Raw genomic sequence first — 18,007 nt, forward strand, 5'->3', positions numbered from 1 at the left:
AAGCAAATTGAAGAACAGCAGGTTTAACTAATTTACTTAAAGTCACACAACTCACAACGATGAAGTAAAGGTTTGTATTCAAGGGCCTGAATCCAGAATTTGTAGTTTTACTTAAAAAAAACCTGAATTTCTATATTTGTCTAATTAAATTGCAATATATAGGGGACAAGTTTTTACGGCAAACTATGAATTTATGTCATTAAGAAAAAATAATTATTTATATTTATTAATATTTTTATCAGACCATAATTAACAATTCTCTACTTATCAAATGTATATTATCATACTAGATCTAGGTTTACAATGTTTCTTCAAGCATGCACCATATTATCGTGACCACCTAATTGATTAAAATATATTAACAGCTCAAATAATTATTTCTATTTTATGCTTTAATTTTAAACGTGTGTCCAAACAAATTAATTTGACTTTTAGGTAAAGTGAGTGCATATCTATGTGTCAAAGACAAGAAAAGTCCAAATTGTCTGTTTCTATGACATGAAGAGAAAGTGATTTAGTGACTGGCAAACATAGCATTATTGATGCTAAAGCTGAAGTTGTTGCTTGTTTCTTCATTTAGTTGCTTCAGTGAGAATTGTATTAATTAGAAATATATTGTTAAAAAAAGCTTTGGGTTAAATAGTTGAAAAAGATATTCATATGATTCAGATACAAATACACAAAAAGTTTTAAAAGTTGAATAAGACACATAAAATATAGACACAACATAATACAAGTTAGGAAGCAAAAATAAAGTAAAAAATATAAACGACACTGATATATACCAACATTGGTAAATTAAAATTTTTCTTTTAAACCAAGATATCAGTGAACTAGTTGTATTTTTTAAATTTTACTTTTTATTGTGGTTAACTGTAAATTTTACTTTATGTAAAGTGTCACAGAAGGCAATAATGTATATATAAGTGAAATCAATAGATTAAAATATTTCAATAAATTACTGAATATTTATAGATCATTATTTAGCAGAGTACTATAAGCTCTATAAAACAGTATCCCTACTCTCAATAAGTTTTCATAAGACTTATCAGGAATATCTTCTCCTCTCTTTCTTGTCATTCTACTTCACAAGGTGAAATTTCATAAATATTTTAAAGCCTCAAATGTCAGACTGTCATCTTAGTTATAAGCCTCTCTCTGACACACGTCGGAATCAAATTTCTTATTCTCATCTCTGTATACTTGTGAGAAATAGAACCTAGAGTGCTGTCAATGATTCTTACTTCCAAGTGTTTGTTTATACCTTTGAGTAACCCTTGCCCCCGCCCCGCACCCAGGATTGGAAAGACCTATGACTTGACTTGCTTCTAACCAACTGAATTTGGCAAAGATAATATAATGTCACTGTTGTTATTATACTATGTCATATAAGACAAAAACTAGAGCTAGAGCCTTTCCTTGTGGGTGTGACACAAAGTGAACAGCAGGTTGAAGAAACCCATGTGGCACGAACGACAGAAATCCATGGTCCTCAGTCATGCAGCTACAAGGAAATGAATTCTATTAACAACCCAAGTGAACTTAGAAATAGTTCCAAGTGGAGCCTCAAGATGAGAAAGCATCAGGCCAACACCTCCATTGTAGCCTAATGAGACCCTGAGAAGAAGACCCACCTAAATCATGCCTGGAGTCTTAACCCATAGAAACTACGAGACAGTAAATGTACATTGGTTAAGCCACTATGTTTATAGTCATTTGTTACAAAGCAGTATAAAACTAATACTCTATCCATACCACTTCCTTTAAGCACTTAATTATCTATCTGTCTTTGACACTAGGCTGTGAGCTACCTATAGGCTTGTTTATAATTCCCCTCTTTATTATAAGATGAGTATGTTCGGCACATTTATTTATTTTGAATCTGCCTTATCTCTCTCACATCTATACACATACACACATACATGAGGTAACTATTTCTTATAATAAATTAGCATTATATACATATTAATTGCTTGAATTAATAAATAAATAAGTGAATGAGTTATTTTTTACTTCTGTTTTAATAGTTAAAGAATTGAATCCTGAGAAGGCTATATGGCTTGTAAATAGCAAAACCAGGATATGAACTAGAGCATCTGGCTATAAATCCTGTATTTCTTTGTTGCAAAATAGAATATGCAACAGTACGTATTTTCATCATAGGATGATTGTGTTGTAGGTTAGGCAAAATAAAAGAAATAATGTGCTTAAAGAAGTGCCTAATATATATAGTAGGATCATAATAAGTCTCAAATAACTCATTATGACTGAGCTCCCAGAAAGCTGAAAACTCCAATTAGGATGCAGTAATAATAATTATGCTATCCTATGTCTAGTGTAATTTTATTTTTTTTTCTTCTTTTAAGTGGTGTTTGTGTGACTTTCAGATGCACATTTCAATAATCCAGTTTTATATGGTTTTAATATCACAAACATCTTAAAATTGTTGAAGAGACATAGGCAGGATTCAAAAACATATATAAGTAAACAAACATGAAACTTTACTCACTAGTGTACATTTTGCAGAATATTTATGTCCCAGACATTTAGAAAATCAAAATCCTTCTACAGATCCAAGTTAATCTAACAGTTCATTAAATTCTAACGTCTATCTACAAGAAAAACAATAAGAACACTGATTTCTTGTGTTCCTAAATATTTCCATTCAGCAGAAATTGAATCTATTTTCTCCTGCCAGACTTTTCATTTCAAAATTCTTAACAGTTCTGACAGATTCGACCCATTCAGAGTGGCATGTCATTAAAGGTAGGCCACAAATAGAAGACTGAGAATGTGCTTTTATAAAAGTTGTTAAAATCACAGCGCACCTGGAATTTAATCATTTTTATGCAATGTGAGAGAAATCTTAGTGAATTCTTTGAGTTATAAGTGAAATTTTAAAATTCCCACACAATTCCCATATATTCACATTTGGACATAAATTCTCCTGGATATTAGTTTCTGTGTAATATATCCAAATGGGATAATCACAAAATTTCATTGCTTACTCTAAATTTTTAGTTCTGAGAAAAACTAAAATATCAGACAATTATTCTTATTTTTTTTCTATTCTTTAATTTAATTGTTATTTTTCAATTAGAGTTGATATTCAATATTATATTAGTTTCAGGTGTATAGCATAATTGTCAGACATTTATATAATTTACAAAGTGATCCCTCCTATAAGTTTAGTACCTATGTGGTACCATACATAGTAACTACAATATTATTGAGTATATGCCCTACACTGTACTTTACATCTCCATGACTATTTTGCAACTACTAATTTGTACATTTTAATCTCTTTACCTTTTTCACCTAGTCCCTGAAACTCCTTCCCATGTGGCAACCATCAGTTTGTTTTCTGTATCTATGAGTCTGTTCCTGTTTAATTTGTTTATTTTGTTCTTTAGGTTCTACATATAAGCGGAATATTATGGTATTGCTTTCTCTGCCTGACTTAGCATATTTCACTTAGCATAGTACTGTATAGGTCTATCCATATTGTTGCAATAGTAAGATTTCATTTTTTATGGCCGAGTAATATTCCATTGTGTGTGTGTATGTGTGCTTGTGTGCCACATCTTTATCTAGTTGTTTATTGATGGAAACTTACGTTGCTTTCATCTCTTGGCTATTGTAAATAATGAGGCAATAAACATAGAGATGCATATATCTTTTCAAATTAGTGTTTTGGATTTCTTTGAATAAATACCCAGAAATGATATTGGTGGGTCATAAGGTAGTTCATATTGGTGAGTCATAAGGTAGTTCTTTCTTTAATTTTTTTGAGGAACCTTCATACTGTTTACTATAGTAGCTGCACAGATTATCGATCCCACCAACAGTGCACCAGGGGTCCCTTTTCTCCACATCCTTGCCAATACTTGCAGTTCGTTTTTTATTGATGGTAGCCATTCTGACAGGTGTGAGATGATATTTCATTATGGTTTTAATTTGCATTTCCCTGATGAATAGTGACACTGAGCATCTTTTCATGTTTAGTGGCCATCCATATGTCTCTTTGTAGAAATGTCTATTCAGTTCCTTTGCCCATTTTAAAAATAGATTATTTGAAGTTTTTGGTATTAAATTATATGAGTTCTTTATAAATTTTGGATATTAACCCCTTATCAAATGAATCATTGGAAAATATCTTATCCCATTCAGGAGATTGTCTTTTCATTTTTTTGATGATTTCCTTTGCTGTGCAAAACTTTGTAGTTTGATATAGTCCCATTTATTTACATTTCCTTTGTTTTCTTCACCCTGACCCTATGGAGTAGGATTCCTCCCAGAGGGGCTCCTATATCTGCTGAGACTTCACTTTGGGTGTGCCATTTGTGAAGCAAATTTGGTGGTGCTCTATTGTGGTATAAAGCTGGCCACCAGGTCTGTTAGTTATGGGGCCTGTTTGGAGGAACTGTAGCACAGGCCAAGTTCAGCCATTTCCTGTTCCTGGCCTAGGGCCATCTATAATAGGAGATACAAAGGGATCTAAGGTTGGTAGCTTCCGGTGCTGGATCTAGAGGTGTGTGGGAGAGGCCATGCTGTGATTCAAGGCTGGCTGCCACTTATACTGGGCCTGAGGCTACTCAAGAGGCACAGAACATGCCAGGGTTAGCTGCTGCTTGCCTGGGGGCTGCAGACTTTAGAGAGTTTTTAAGAAAATCTGCAGCTTTGTCAGAGGCCTACTGCCCATGAAGCACAGTTACTGAAAGGGCCTTGGACAGTGGGCAGGTTGGGTGGGGTGGGGTCTCAGGGAGTCACCAGGGTGGAGCAAGCAGTGTTCATCAAGTTAATGCATATTCAGATATGGTGCCCACTTGTACCTGAAAGCTGTGTGGGAGGAGGGCTCCACACAGGAAAAGTGGTATCTGCTTGATGGCTGTGTGGGAAGAGTGCTCAACTGAGGAACAATGGCAACTGTCCCTCCAGCCTTTGCCCTGAGGCCACATAATTCAATTTTTCTCCATATATCTCTGGCACCTTTCAAGTTGCTGCCCTTAAAGTGAATGTTTGTAAGTCTGTGTGCAGGTCCTTTAAGAAGGTACCTTGGTTTCCAGCAGCCCTCTGTTTCACCTGAATGAAATCGTTGCTGATTTTTATAGTCAGATGTTGTGGGGACTCCTCTTCCTGGCACTGGTGCTCTAGGCTGGGGTGCCCAATGTGAGGCTGGGACCATTCACTCTTCAGCAGGGAACTTCTACAGCCAAGATATCCTTCCCAATTCTTAACTGCCACTCGTGGGGGTAGAGCCAGCCCATTTTGTGCCTCCACCCCTCCTACCAGTCTCCATGTAGCTTTTTTTTTAAAATGTTAGTTTTCGGAGTTCCATTCAGCTAGTCTTCAGATAATTCTTCAGGTTTATTGTTTTATAATTTAGTTGTAATTTTGATGTGGTCAGAGGTGAACACAGTATTTACGTACTCTGCCATTTTGACCAGAATCATAATTATTCTTATTTCTGAGTCATATTAGAAATTATAGTAATCAGAAAATACAACATAGTGCATATGTCAACATTTATGTTTGTGTTCTTCACAGAGGACGAGAGAAAATAAAAAAGCATTTGTTATTTTCATGACAATAGGTTCAGGTTTGGCTGTTTTCAGCCGGGCTTCCTCTTGCAACTGCTATTTGCTGGAGGTCTGAGTGAAGGGTTGCTAGTCTAGGACAGTCACATTCTTGTGGTTATTAGTTCTCTAGCTGTCTGATGGAGTAGGCTAGCCTGGGCTTATTTATGTAGCAATGATGGGATCCAAGAGAATCAGTAAGATCACAAGCTCTCTGAGGCCAAGCCTTATAACTATCACACCATTACTTTTTATACACTTTATTGAACAAAGCAATTGATAAGGCCAGCCTATATTGAAGAGATGAATCAATAGATTCTAGTTTCTGATGGAAGTACCTGAAGAGTAATATTTCAAAGAATGTGGATACAGCAGTGAGTAAATATCTTTTTTTTTTTTTGCATAAAAAGTATACCACAGTGGCTTTCCAAAAATTTCACTGAATGTGCTAGCTGAAGTTTGTGCCAAAAGATACTTAACATCTTTTCCCCATAGAAACTAAATACTGAGGACAGAAAAAAACAAAAAAAAAAACAAAAAACAAAACCTATACAATCTATTCCAGATGACCGCTATTTCTCTCCTGCTGCCAGCACCATTGCTCAAGTGTTCATATTTGATCTGCTCCATTTCTCATTTCCCTGAGAATCCAGAGGTCACAGAGTCTGGATTCTGGATTGTTGGCTACACAGGCTGCAAGAGCATGAACTTTGTATTTAGAAAGACTAGAATGTGAAACCCAGCCACTATCCAACTGAGTGACCCTAGATAGATAATTATTCTCTCAATGTCTGTTTTCTTAGCCTGAAAAATGAATTTAATTGTCCATATAGGTCTGTTATAAGGGTTTAGTGGTTGTAAATAACCCGAGACTACTATTATACAGTAGGTGCTTAATAATTATTGATTCTCTTTCCTCCCATGGCTTTCTTGAAATACATTTTTTCTTTTTATTACAGGATAGCTTGTCTCATAAATAAAATGATGCCTAGAGTTATTCACAAAGAAATATGCTTATATTTTTTTAAGTGTCGAAATATTTAAGCTGTGGATTATAATTAAAGAGCAAATTTAAGGCAATATGTTATCTTAAGGCTTATGATTTTCTTGAGGATATTTTCACAGCCAAAGTTATATTGAAAAGATGAATAATTAGAATAAAGAAGAAAGTGCTGTCTTAGGTAGTATTCATTCTTTGAGGATAGGAAGAATATTAATAACTCAAACATAATCAGTATACACTAGAATGATTAATCTTTGATATATTTGGGGGTCACTTTTAATAAGGGCGTACTGATTATTAATACAAATGAAAATAAAAGACATGAAAAGTGGCATTGATTCATAGGACACCAGAATATATCACTTGGTGCAACATAATTATTTAAATGGTCTCCACTTAAACTGATGAGGTTAGAACCTCCTCATTTTCACAGGTATATTTTCTTATCCAGGCTTTCCAAAATCCAGTAAGGGAGTGAAGAATTTATTTTCCCTTCAACACAAACAATCCAGGTAAATCATTTAATCTCAGTAATAAGATTTAAAGTTTAATTTTATTCCAGGTAGGGGTAAAAAGAAGCATATCGTTTTAAACTCACAGAAAAATGCTTCCAAGAGCATTTTCACATATATGTCTTCTCTCATTTAAATAAACAGTCCCACATCCTGACTCTTTTAAAGGCAATGTAACTGGTCAAATTCAGATGAGTTGTATGGCCAGCTATACATTAGGGCTGCAACTCAACTTCCTGTAGCCTCATGAAGTGGTCCATAAATCCATGCTTGTTCATCTCCTGTAAGAAATGACTCTGTACAACATGTTTCCCAATCCAACCAGTTTGCTGTAGTCCTACAGTAGTAACTTATTGACTCCTATGTTCAGGGCATAGCCTATTTTCTAAGACCAGCTTTTGTTATCACAGGAATTCTTTGCAAATTTTCTATCTGAAGTAAGCATTACTGCTCTTTCAACTTCTCATTGTCATTGCTGACTCCTTACTGCTTTCCTAATTGCTTGTCTCATTTCTGCACTCATCTTATCTGGATCTCTAGTATCTTGTATGGCCTGGTTCCATAAATCTTGTAGAACTTGTACCCCATGGCTCTGCATTTATTTTGTCACTTATATGAGCACTACATCTTGACTTCTTATCTAACTCTGCCTTGACCACTGGCTTCTGGGATATGCCTGAGATTAAAGCTCTTCCGTTCTTTCATTGTCTGCTTGATCTGAACTCTCCCTATCTTTTCAGCTACTCTCACCCTACACACAACACTATCTCTTATGCTTCTTCTAACAAATCGACAAATTATATTCAGTCCCTTGTAGATCAAAAGGGAGTTCTCTATTAATCACATAATGTACATGGTATTGTTTTAAGGATTCTCACCTGTAGTAGTCTGATTTGTATATACAAAGGTAGAGTAAGCATTTATGTTATAAAAATAAACAAATAATCTTAATTTCAGCACTTCACTTATATAATGAGACTCAATATTGTGTTGTAAATGGGGGAGTAAGTCCTTCTTGTGAGATTTTTAAGGATCATTCCAACACGGCCATGGAAATTACACTATGAGAGGTATATGAAATTTAAAATTGTATTATAATCACATGTCCTAGAGAAGGAGGCATGGCGTGCCCAGAGTTTAGGCAGGGAAGGAACAGAACAAAGATCCATGGTGAAATGCCTTTAGTGGGGCATCATGCCTGGGATAGTTGTGAGATGAGGGAAGCATGCTTGTTGGGTAATTTGAGCATAATTGGATAAACATGGAAAGGAGTGTAGTAAAATGAACATACATGAACACATATACTGGAAATGGTTACCCAAAGATAGGCAATACTGAGTAAAAGTTCAAAAAAAGCAATGCAGGTGCCAACACTCAGGGAGCCATTGAAGCAATAAACAATATCTTTATATTGCAAATATTTAAGCCATTTACCTTTCTGTTTTCTTCTATGGTTTTTGTCATAATTGTATTTATGACAAAAAAAGTAATTAATTTTTTCATTTTAGAATATATTTTACTATAAACACTATATATAACAAATTAAAAGACATACACTGATGACAAGAAATATCGTGAGCAAAAATTCAATTTTGTATACTGAAAATAGCATTGATAACATTTTACTCTTTGCAAATGCCTCAATAAAATAATGAAATTGCTGATATTTCTTACGCTTGCATTAAACAAGTAAATTTAAAATGATAAAATAATTCAGAATCATAAAAGACTACCAGGACTGCTGTCTTTCACTTAAAAAGCAACGATGTTTCCTTAAAGACCTAAACAACTCTTTTCGGAGATTTACGGTATTATAATATCTAAGGAGACTGGCAGTAACCATTTTATTTCTCTTAGGAAATCAAAATGTCACATAGGTCTCTAGCTGTCCCTCACATATGCTTCCTTTTCAATGGCTTTTTATTTGCTGTTTCCTCTACTTGAGCACCATTGTCCAAAACTGTCACATATTTTATTCCTTCACTTCATTTTTGAGTTTTTTTTTTTTTTATTTTAAATTTATGTCACCATCTCAGGGAAGTCTTCACTGATTACCTTATTCATAGTAGTAGTCCCATTCACTCTCTCTCCTCAATCTAGTTAATTTTTAAAGAATTTCCCAATACTACATATTACTATACTCATACACAAACATACATACACATCTGTGTGTGGCATTATTGTCTGTACCCCATGTTAGAACATAAGCTCCAGTGGGGCAGAAAGTCTTACCTGGAAGAGAAGATATGAAACAGGTTTATCAGTAAACACACACATATACACACACATACAATAGCACAGTAAAATCATTTTGAGGGCTGAGTCCTTGATATTTTACTTTACAATAGTATCAGCCATGCTAGTGACCAGCATCTGGAATAGGTAATTTGGATGTTTAACACAAACCTTGCTGCATAGGCAGCTAGGCAAAGATGTCAGCTATGCCATACATCAGAGCTATGCTAATTCCTTAAATGACCTGGCAGGCCAATCACAATTATTTCCTACTAAAAAGAGATTCTCAATGAGTAAAAGCAATTAATATGTTGTAGTGAGAGAACTTCATCAAACTGTATGGAAGTTTAAATTATTAACTTAAAAAAGTCACAAAGAAATTTTTGTTCCATTAAAAGTTACTCCACTTTTTAATGAAGTAATTACTACAGCAAATTTTAGACCCCACAATTATATATACTTTATGACACTACAGTTATGTTTCTTTTTTGTCCTTAGATAAGTTACAATACCAAATATTTTTTTCTTATTTTTGAAAGTGCACTTATCTTTTTTGAACATGTATCCTAAATTCTAATTTAGAGAATAATTGTTGTTAATATAAGAAAGGCTAACAATGAGATGTACTTTAGTAAAAGGAATAATTGACATTTTGGATTTTGAGAACAATAAATCATGTAAACATCCATGGAATATTAATTTGTTTATGAGGCTCTTGTATTCTTTACATTGACCCTGAGGTGACTTGACAATTTCTATTTGAAAATAAATGTATTAAGACATTGTAAGAGAATAGACTTCATTTGTTCTAGATGAATCATGCATGTTGTTTTTGCTGTTGGTTTAATTTTATTATCAAGCTGTAATTATATAAATTTGAGATCTATATGTGAGGAGTTATCTGTGGAGACATCCATGATACTAAAAACCTATGGAAGTAACTAGTGACCTAATATAGGTGGTTTCAGTCATTTGTGGAATCAAAGTGTGGCCTTCATCTCTGTTCTGCCAATGAAATCAGAATTGAAAGTCCTCAGAAACTTGGGGATGAAATAAAAAATGCAGATAATTTTAACATAGCTTGCAGGTTTTGAATAGACTTTATCAAAGTATATGCAGTACATAACTCTTTGTGAAATGATATTCTTCATATTACCTAAGAACAGGGCATAACAATGTATATCTTGTGAAATGATATTTTCATAGAATGGAATATTGAGTTTGTGGGGAAAAATGTCTTTGGCCAGATAAAGATAGGGAACTAGTTTAAACATGGTTAAATTGGCTTTTCAGTGTAAGCCTTTCAGAATCATAATTATGCTAGTGTGGCTCATGACTAGGCCACAGAATCCCTTTTCATAAAATATCACTTTAATTAATGTTCTAAGAATACCATTTGTAAAGACATTACATGGAACAGAGGAGAAAAAATAATGCCTTACTTCAAAGAAGTAAATTTTAGAATAATGGTCAGTGAACACCTTTCAGGAAAATAAAATGGTACAAAGGTAAATGGATGAATGATAGGAGATTTACATTCAGCATGGGTCTGAAATCAAAGGCTACATACACAAACACACACGCATACATATACACACACATTTAGGTGTGGTTCAGAATGTTGATTCCTAAAGGAAGGTAAATCGAGATGTATAGAAAGAAGGCAAGGCACAGAGTTATGAGAAGGTAAGTCATTCATGCATGTCTTCATTAATTATTTACTAAGCACCTGATGTGTGTAAGACACTGCTTTACATGCTAAAATAAAGAGAGGAACATGATAGCCAGGGCCTATAATTCACTTAGAACAAATATAAATAAAATTCAGGAATGGCTAACTAGTTATTTTTTCAATTTCTGAGACTAAATAATTCTTCAAGTGCTTCTTGCTTTATTCACTACTTTTCATGTTCTTTTTGTTACCAGCATTAAACCGTCCTAAAAATACCAAAGGATGAGTTTTTAGTTTTCAGAGATAGCTGTTAGGGGAAAAGTAGGTATCTTGCTTTCTATGCTTTAGTAGCTTATCAGCCTAGGGGTCAGAGACAAGTACAGAAGAGGAAAGCGGCAATTGGAAATGGAAGGCAGGCAAAATGAAGAGAGTATCTAGGGCCCACAGGTTTTTGTTTTTGTTTTTTTTCCCTATTTTTATTTTTTATTTTTTTTGGTTTTGTTTTGTTTTTGTTTTCTTTTTCTTTTAAAGAAAGGAAAGCTACAAAATGAGCTTGACTCGGAACTGGTCCTGGGAAAATAATCAAAAGCAAGAACCTAGCATTCTTCCACAGGCACACACTTCATCTATAACAATTTCTAGGAACTGTTGGTTCAGTTACATTAATTATCATTTTCCAGGGTGCAAAGAAAACTTCCTGTTATCAGACTAATTGTATGAAATACTGGAAAACTATCTGAAGTATAAATCTGGAATTTCTGAATCAAAGTGATGATTATATCATCATTAACTCTTTGCTGGGTTTTGAATGATTAATAATCCCTTGGTGGTTCATAAATTAGGCATTACAGCATGTAGCCCTCATAATATGAGCTTATAGTACAAAAGAAAACACTTGAAATGTATTAATTTGTTGTTTAATGTGCCAAAAGCTATCTGTCAACAAATCATATACCTGTACTTAGTTCAAGAAGAAATTAGTAAAGGATCTTTTGGGTAGGTTAAAATATGTTGTTTCCTACTTTATCAAAGTACAGTTGGAAGATTTATCTGCATGTCCAGAACTATAAAGAAACTAAAACTGACATTTAAATGCACTCATTTAAAACACAGATATACTTACTAACAAAACATGAGTGAAATCAGATGTTTAGAATTTACTCATTGTGTTGTATTTGACAATTTTTAATTAAAAAAAAATTGGAAAACATGGTTCTTAGGCATAATCTTCCCATGAGCCTGTAAAAATGCTTAAATGTGTTTACATTATTTTTTTCAAATTCTATGGCCTATATAGAGCCAGGGATTCAAAAAATGTGAAGGTCTATGTTCAGTAAATACATAGAATTTAATATCATAAAGCTTTATGTACAATAATTAGAAAGTACAGTCTAAATATGTTTCTCCTTTTTTCTGTGATTTTTAATTCGATTCTCTTCATTTTACTTAGTTATCAAATATGCATATACAAATTTAGATCCAGACTTCAATAAGCTGAAAAGTCAAACCATGCATATACTTCATACATAGGCTGACACTGATATTTCTCTTGTTTGTCAGTATTTGCTACTTTTTGGTGATGATTTAAACAATATACAAAATCACTATATTTCACACATCCTCCCTATATGTGGTCATCTAATTACTGCAGTGGCTCATCTGTCTTAGTTTGGATGATACAAGGCCACTATAAATTTATTTAAAATATTTTCAGTTTCTAAAAATAGAAAACACTGAAATTGCAAAATATTAACAAAGGAAGCAAAATAATTTTTTAATATTTTGAAGATTTGTTTTGTTTCTCAACAATTATCTGTTATCCATTTTCTCTCTAAAAATATGTAGTAGTAGTGAAAAAAAGAAAAGAAAGTTGTATACAGCAATTCTATTTTCTGTGTAGTTGTATTCTAATTAACTATATCATTGATGTTGGAAGAATTCTGTTAGTAAACGAATCAAACAATTATGTTTTGCCACAGATATTTTCAGTAATTCAATTGAAGAACATATACTAGATGAAGTTCACATATTAACAATACCCCCTATGTCATTTACTTCTGAATGCCCGTATGACAGAAGAGGAACTTAGAGTTAGTAGGTATATTTTACAGCTGTACAGTACTTAATAGAGTGAGTGATCTGAACAAAGCCTAATGCCACAAAGTGGAAGCTGGCAACATCCATTCCTACATTCATTCATTTTATATTTACTGGAGTCTACTGTGTACCTTAGCACTGTACTAAACATAGTTTGGAAATATGTGATACATGGGAAAATCAAATATTAAGATATTCAGTTGTAGGAAACAATGTGAAATGAAAACAGACAAATTCAAACCGATAGAAAGAAAATCAGTATAATTTCTGGATTTTGTGTATCAGAAAAGAAGCACATAGTCCAATTTTTTACACTCAGTTTCTCAAAACAGTTTTAATTCGGAAGTAGGCATGATGTGATTTCAATATGAGTGTTTAGCTCTTTACTTACTAAATGTTTATATTTTTCTTTTAAACATTTACCCAAAACGATATTTTTCTAATGATCACAGACATCCAAATTCTTTTATGGGATAGGGCATTACATACTCATTAATTATACTATATGATGATATCACACATTTAAAAATTATCCTAACTATTTGCCTAGCCACAAAATTACTTATCAAATTTAATTTATTTTAAATTATTTGTATAATTCTTAGGTTTGATTTTTAACTCCTGTCACTTCTCACTAATCTTGAGTGATCCATTTACATGGCTCTTCTTTTGCCTGTTAGTGGGTTGCTTCTTGGGCTGATGGACCAAATAGTCACACATATTAGAACTGTGTATAAAATGAAATAGGCCTCAAGCAATACCCAGCAAGTATCCCTTGTGAAAAAGAAGAGGTGATTCCATGGATTAACTGTGTGACATCAATTTTTCTTACCTACTTATATTTTCTTTATTAATTGGTGCTTAACTTCATTCATAAAGGTTCCCAGATTCATAAACTTCAGAGAGGTGAGGTATTGTAAGGTCCTTTCCAGAAATAAGGGGACATGTCTATTAATACATGAATGTGATCATTTCAGAAGTAGCTATAAAGTACTTAAATAATAAAAAGTGATCTTCAGGTGAGTGTGTGTATGTATATGTGTGTGTGAATTCATAAATCTGTGAGGTTTTAAATGAGTCTGGTGGATCGAATAAGAAAAAATATCCACATGATCAAAATATGTACTTATAGCTTCCTTTAATGAAATTTTATTCTAAGGAAGACTTTTTAAAATATATACATTGGACTCAAAAAATTTTTATATAACCATTTATAGACAGCATGATTTGACCTCAAATACATCTTTTGCCATGTTTATCAATTATCATCCCTCCACTATGCCTTCTATTTATAACAAAGTCACACTCTTTGTCTCTATCGTTTGCTCTCTTTTATTTGCTAACATCTCACCTGCACTCACATTGTTCTCATTATTGAAAGCATTTCTTGTCATTAACAGATGTCATCTTTATCAGTTTAAATCTTATTCATCCTTCAAGATACTTCTCCATTGTCAGCTTCTTGATAAATCATTCCAAAATGTCTTTATGTGGCATTAATCTCACTCCCTTCTGTGTTACATAGCATTTTATTTGTATTTTCAGGACCAAATGTATCACGATTTGCCTAATATTTAAAATATGTGTCCATACCTGTTTCACATGATATGTAATAAAAATTTTAAGGTCTATGGTTATATTTTGCTTATTTCTATATGTATAATACAGAGGCCCTTGCCAAAGCCTAGGCCCTTGCCAAAAGTAGATGCTCAATAAATATTTGCGGAAGTACATTGAATTGAGACAAACTGGTTGCCATCACAGGTTGCTTTGCACTGTTTCTCTACTGTTCAGTGTTCATTGCTCTTGAATTAGAAAATTTGTCTCAGTTTTTGCTGTAGTTGAAAGTTGATGTACTCTTAGCTCCATTTAAGTGAATTAAAGAATGACATTTATTAATATTTGCATAGCTCAAAAGCAGTTCATACTGTGCAAAACACTATCCAAGTTGGATGTGCTATTTAAAAATAAAAGAATGTGTAGTGTAGTTAAGTGAAACAACTTGGCACAATCAGTACATCTCTTAAATGTTCAACATTACGATTAAAAGAAAGAAGCACCTGTTATACATATCCTGAAACAATGGACACAACTTCATTTGCAAATAGTGACATTGTCTTGTTAAAAAAGAATCTGAGAACAGTTGCTAGGGATATTGTATGCACTCATGGTGTCTATGGAAACAGCTTGCACTGAACGTGTAATGAGGAATAAAGAGATACCTGGAAGAGTGCCCAGTGTCAAGAAGACAATGAGAATATAACTCTTCAAATTTTATAAGGAACAAAAATAGAATTAAAAAACACAATTATCTTGTGCTTTTGGGTACCTGTGGAAGCTTTTAATTCTGGGGAAAAAAATACAAAGGGCAGAAAACAAAAGCACAAGTTTTTAATCTTTCTTTGATTTACTAACACATTAGTAAAATTGAAAAATAATGTGATCACTACTTCTAATACACTCATAGAATTGGCCCATGTGTATTATTTGTAAACCATGTAAAAATCTCCACATGCTCTGAAATTACATTTATATTTCAAAGATAAGGGAACACTATTTTTGTTTTAAAATGTTGAACCTGGCACATCTAATGATTTTGGACTTCATTAATTAGAATAGACTGCCTTATCCTTGACCAGGCTTCTAGTAGCTCACTTCAGCTGATGTAAATTAATATTTTAAAAAATGGCTATTATATAGAGAATAGATTTATCCCTTGTCCTTATTTAACTAATGTCTTCAGATATAATGTTTTCCTAGAATTTCATCTGTCTCCCAATGATGCTATGAATGCAATAGGACCTTTAAATTAATGAAAAAAAAAATCTATGAGCAGGTGGTTTGTATATATTAAAGATTCTGAAATAATACCTTCTTCATTGTTTAACTTTTAAAGAGTGCTTCCAAGCAAAGTCAAGATGGCATAGAAGGTAGAGGCTGTGCATGCCTCCTCTCACGACCATGTCAAAATTATAATCAAAATTATAATGAAACCACAGGGCAACCAGTTTGAGTCACCTGAGGTCTGACTGAACAGAAGCCCAACAACTAGGGACAAAAATAAGAAATCACCTCAAGCTGATAGGAGAGGCAAAGATGAGAAATGGCCCGGACCCACAACTACGTGTGGTGATTGAGAATCGGAAGGGTTATCTTGGCTGCAGAGCTCCCTCTCTGACCTGAGGAGCGAAGGGGTCCTGCCCCCACACCTGGCTTTCTAGCCCAGGGGTCCAGTGCCAGGAAAAGAACTACCCACAACTTCTGGCTGTGAAAATCAGCAGAGATGGTGGCTGAGTGAGACAGAAGGCTGAGGGGATTGCAGGCATTCCTCTTATAAGGTCCACACCCAGACTTATTTGCAGATGGACTCACTCACCCTGAGCTTCAGTGCTGGGGCTGCTGTTCGAGGAGCTCGAGGGATGTACAGGGAGACACTGAGTTGTAGGGGTTTAAGGCAGAGGGCTAGAGGGGTAGCTATCTCCCAGACAGAAGTGCTGGCAGTTCCATTGTTCCTTTGTTAAGCCCTCCCTGCTCCCAGCCTGCAGACGTGGCTGCCACCATATCTGAGTTACCAACAACCTGGATAACACAGGTTGCTCTGCTCAGGGGATTCCTTGGGACTCCGCCTATCCCAACTTGTAGGCCCACCCAAGCTGCTTCCAGTGGTTATTCCATACAAATGTCCTGTCTTTGCTCTTGCTGCAGACTTTCTTAAAATCTCTCAAAGGCGCACAGAACCCCTCAAAAGCAGCATCTGGCCTTGGTGTACTCTCAACCTCTTACCGAGCAGCCCCAAGCTGTGCACTAGTGACAGCTACCCTCAGTTTCTCTCTTGGCCTCTTGAGGCACCTATAAGCCCAGCACAGGTGGCAACCATCTGTTGATTGCTTGGTGATTCTTACCTGGTGGCCCCAGAGGTACACAGTTGCAGCTGAACTTGACCTGCAGCTGGACCCCTCTCAGGTTTGTGCCAATGAGCCCCACAGGACACCTATTACATAAAGCCACTCTACTAAGACTGGGAGATATAGGAGCCCTACCTAATATATAGAAACAGATAAAGAGAGATAGCCAAATTGGGAGACAAAGAAATATGTCCTACATGAGAGAACAGAACAAAGCTCCTAAAAAAGAACTCAACAAAATGGAGACAAGCAATCTGCTAGATGCAGAGCTCATATACTGGTTATAAGGATGCTCAATGAATTTGGGAGAAGAGTAAATGAACTCAGTGAGAACTTAAAGAAATAGACAACAAAAATGGAGATGGAAAACTTGAAAGGGAACCCATCAGAAATGAAGGCTACAATATCTGACATGAAGAATATATTAGAAGGAATCAATAGACTGGATGAAGTGGAGTATCGAATCATCTAAAAGAGGATGGGGTATCGGAGGACCTCCAATGAGAATAGCAAGGAGAAAAAAGAATCCAAAGAATTGAAGATAGTCTAAGGAGCCTTTGGGATGACATTAAGCATAACATCATCACATCATAGGGGTGCTAGAAGGAGAAGGGAGAAAGCAAGGAATTGAAAATCTATTTCAAGAAATAATGACAGAAAACTTCCCTAACCTGGTGAAGAAAATAGGCATACAACCCCAGAGAGTTCAGAGAGTCCCAAACAAGATGAATCCAAAGAGGCCCACACTAAGACATAGCATAATTAAAATGACAAAAGTTAAAGACAAAAAAAGAATCTTAAAAGCAACAAGAGAAAAGCAATTAGTTATTTACAAGGGAGCTCTCATAAGACTGTGAGCTGATTTCTTGACAGAAACTTTGTATGTCAGAAGGACTTGGCACAAAATATTCAATGTGATGAAAACCTATGACCTACAACCAAGATTACTGTACAGATAAAAAGCTTCCCAGACAAGAAAAAAACTAAAGGAGTTCTTTGCCACCAAG

This window comes from Pteropus vampyrus, unplaced genomic scaffold (assembly GCF_000151845.1).
Source record: "Pteropus vampyrus isolate Shadow unplaced genomic scaffold, Pvam_2.0 Scaffold57, whole genome shotgun sequence".
NCBI classification, from domain to species: domain Eukaryota; kingdom Metazoa; phylum Chordata; class Mammalia; order Chiroptera; family Pteropodidae; genus Pteropus; species Pteropus vampyrus.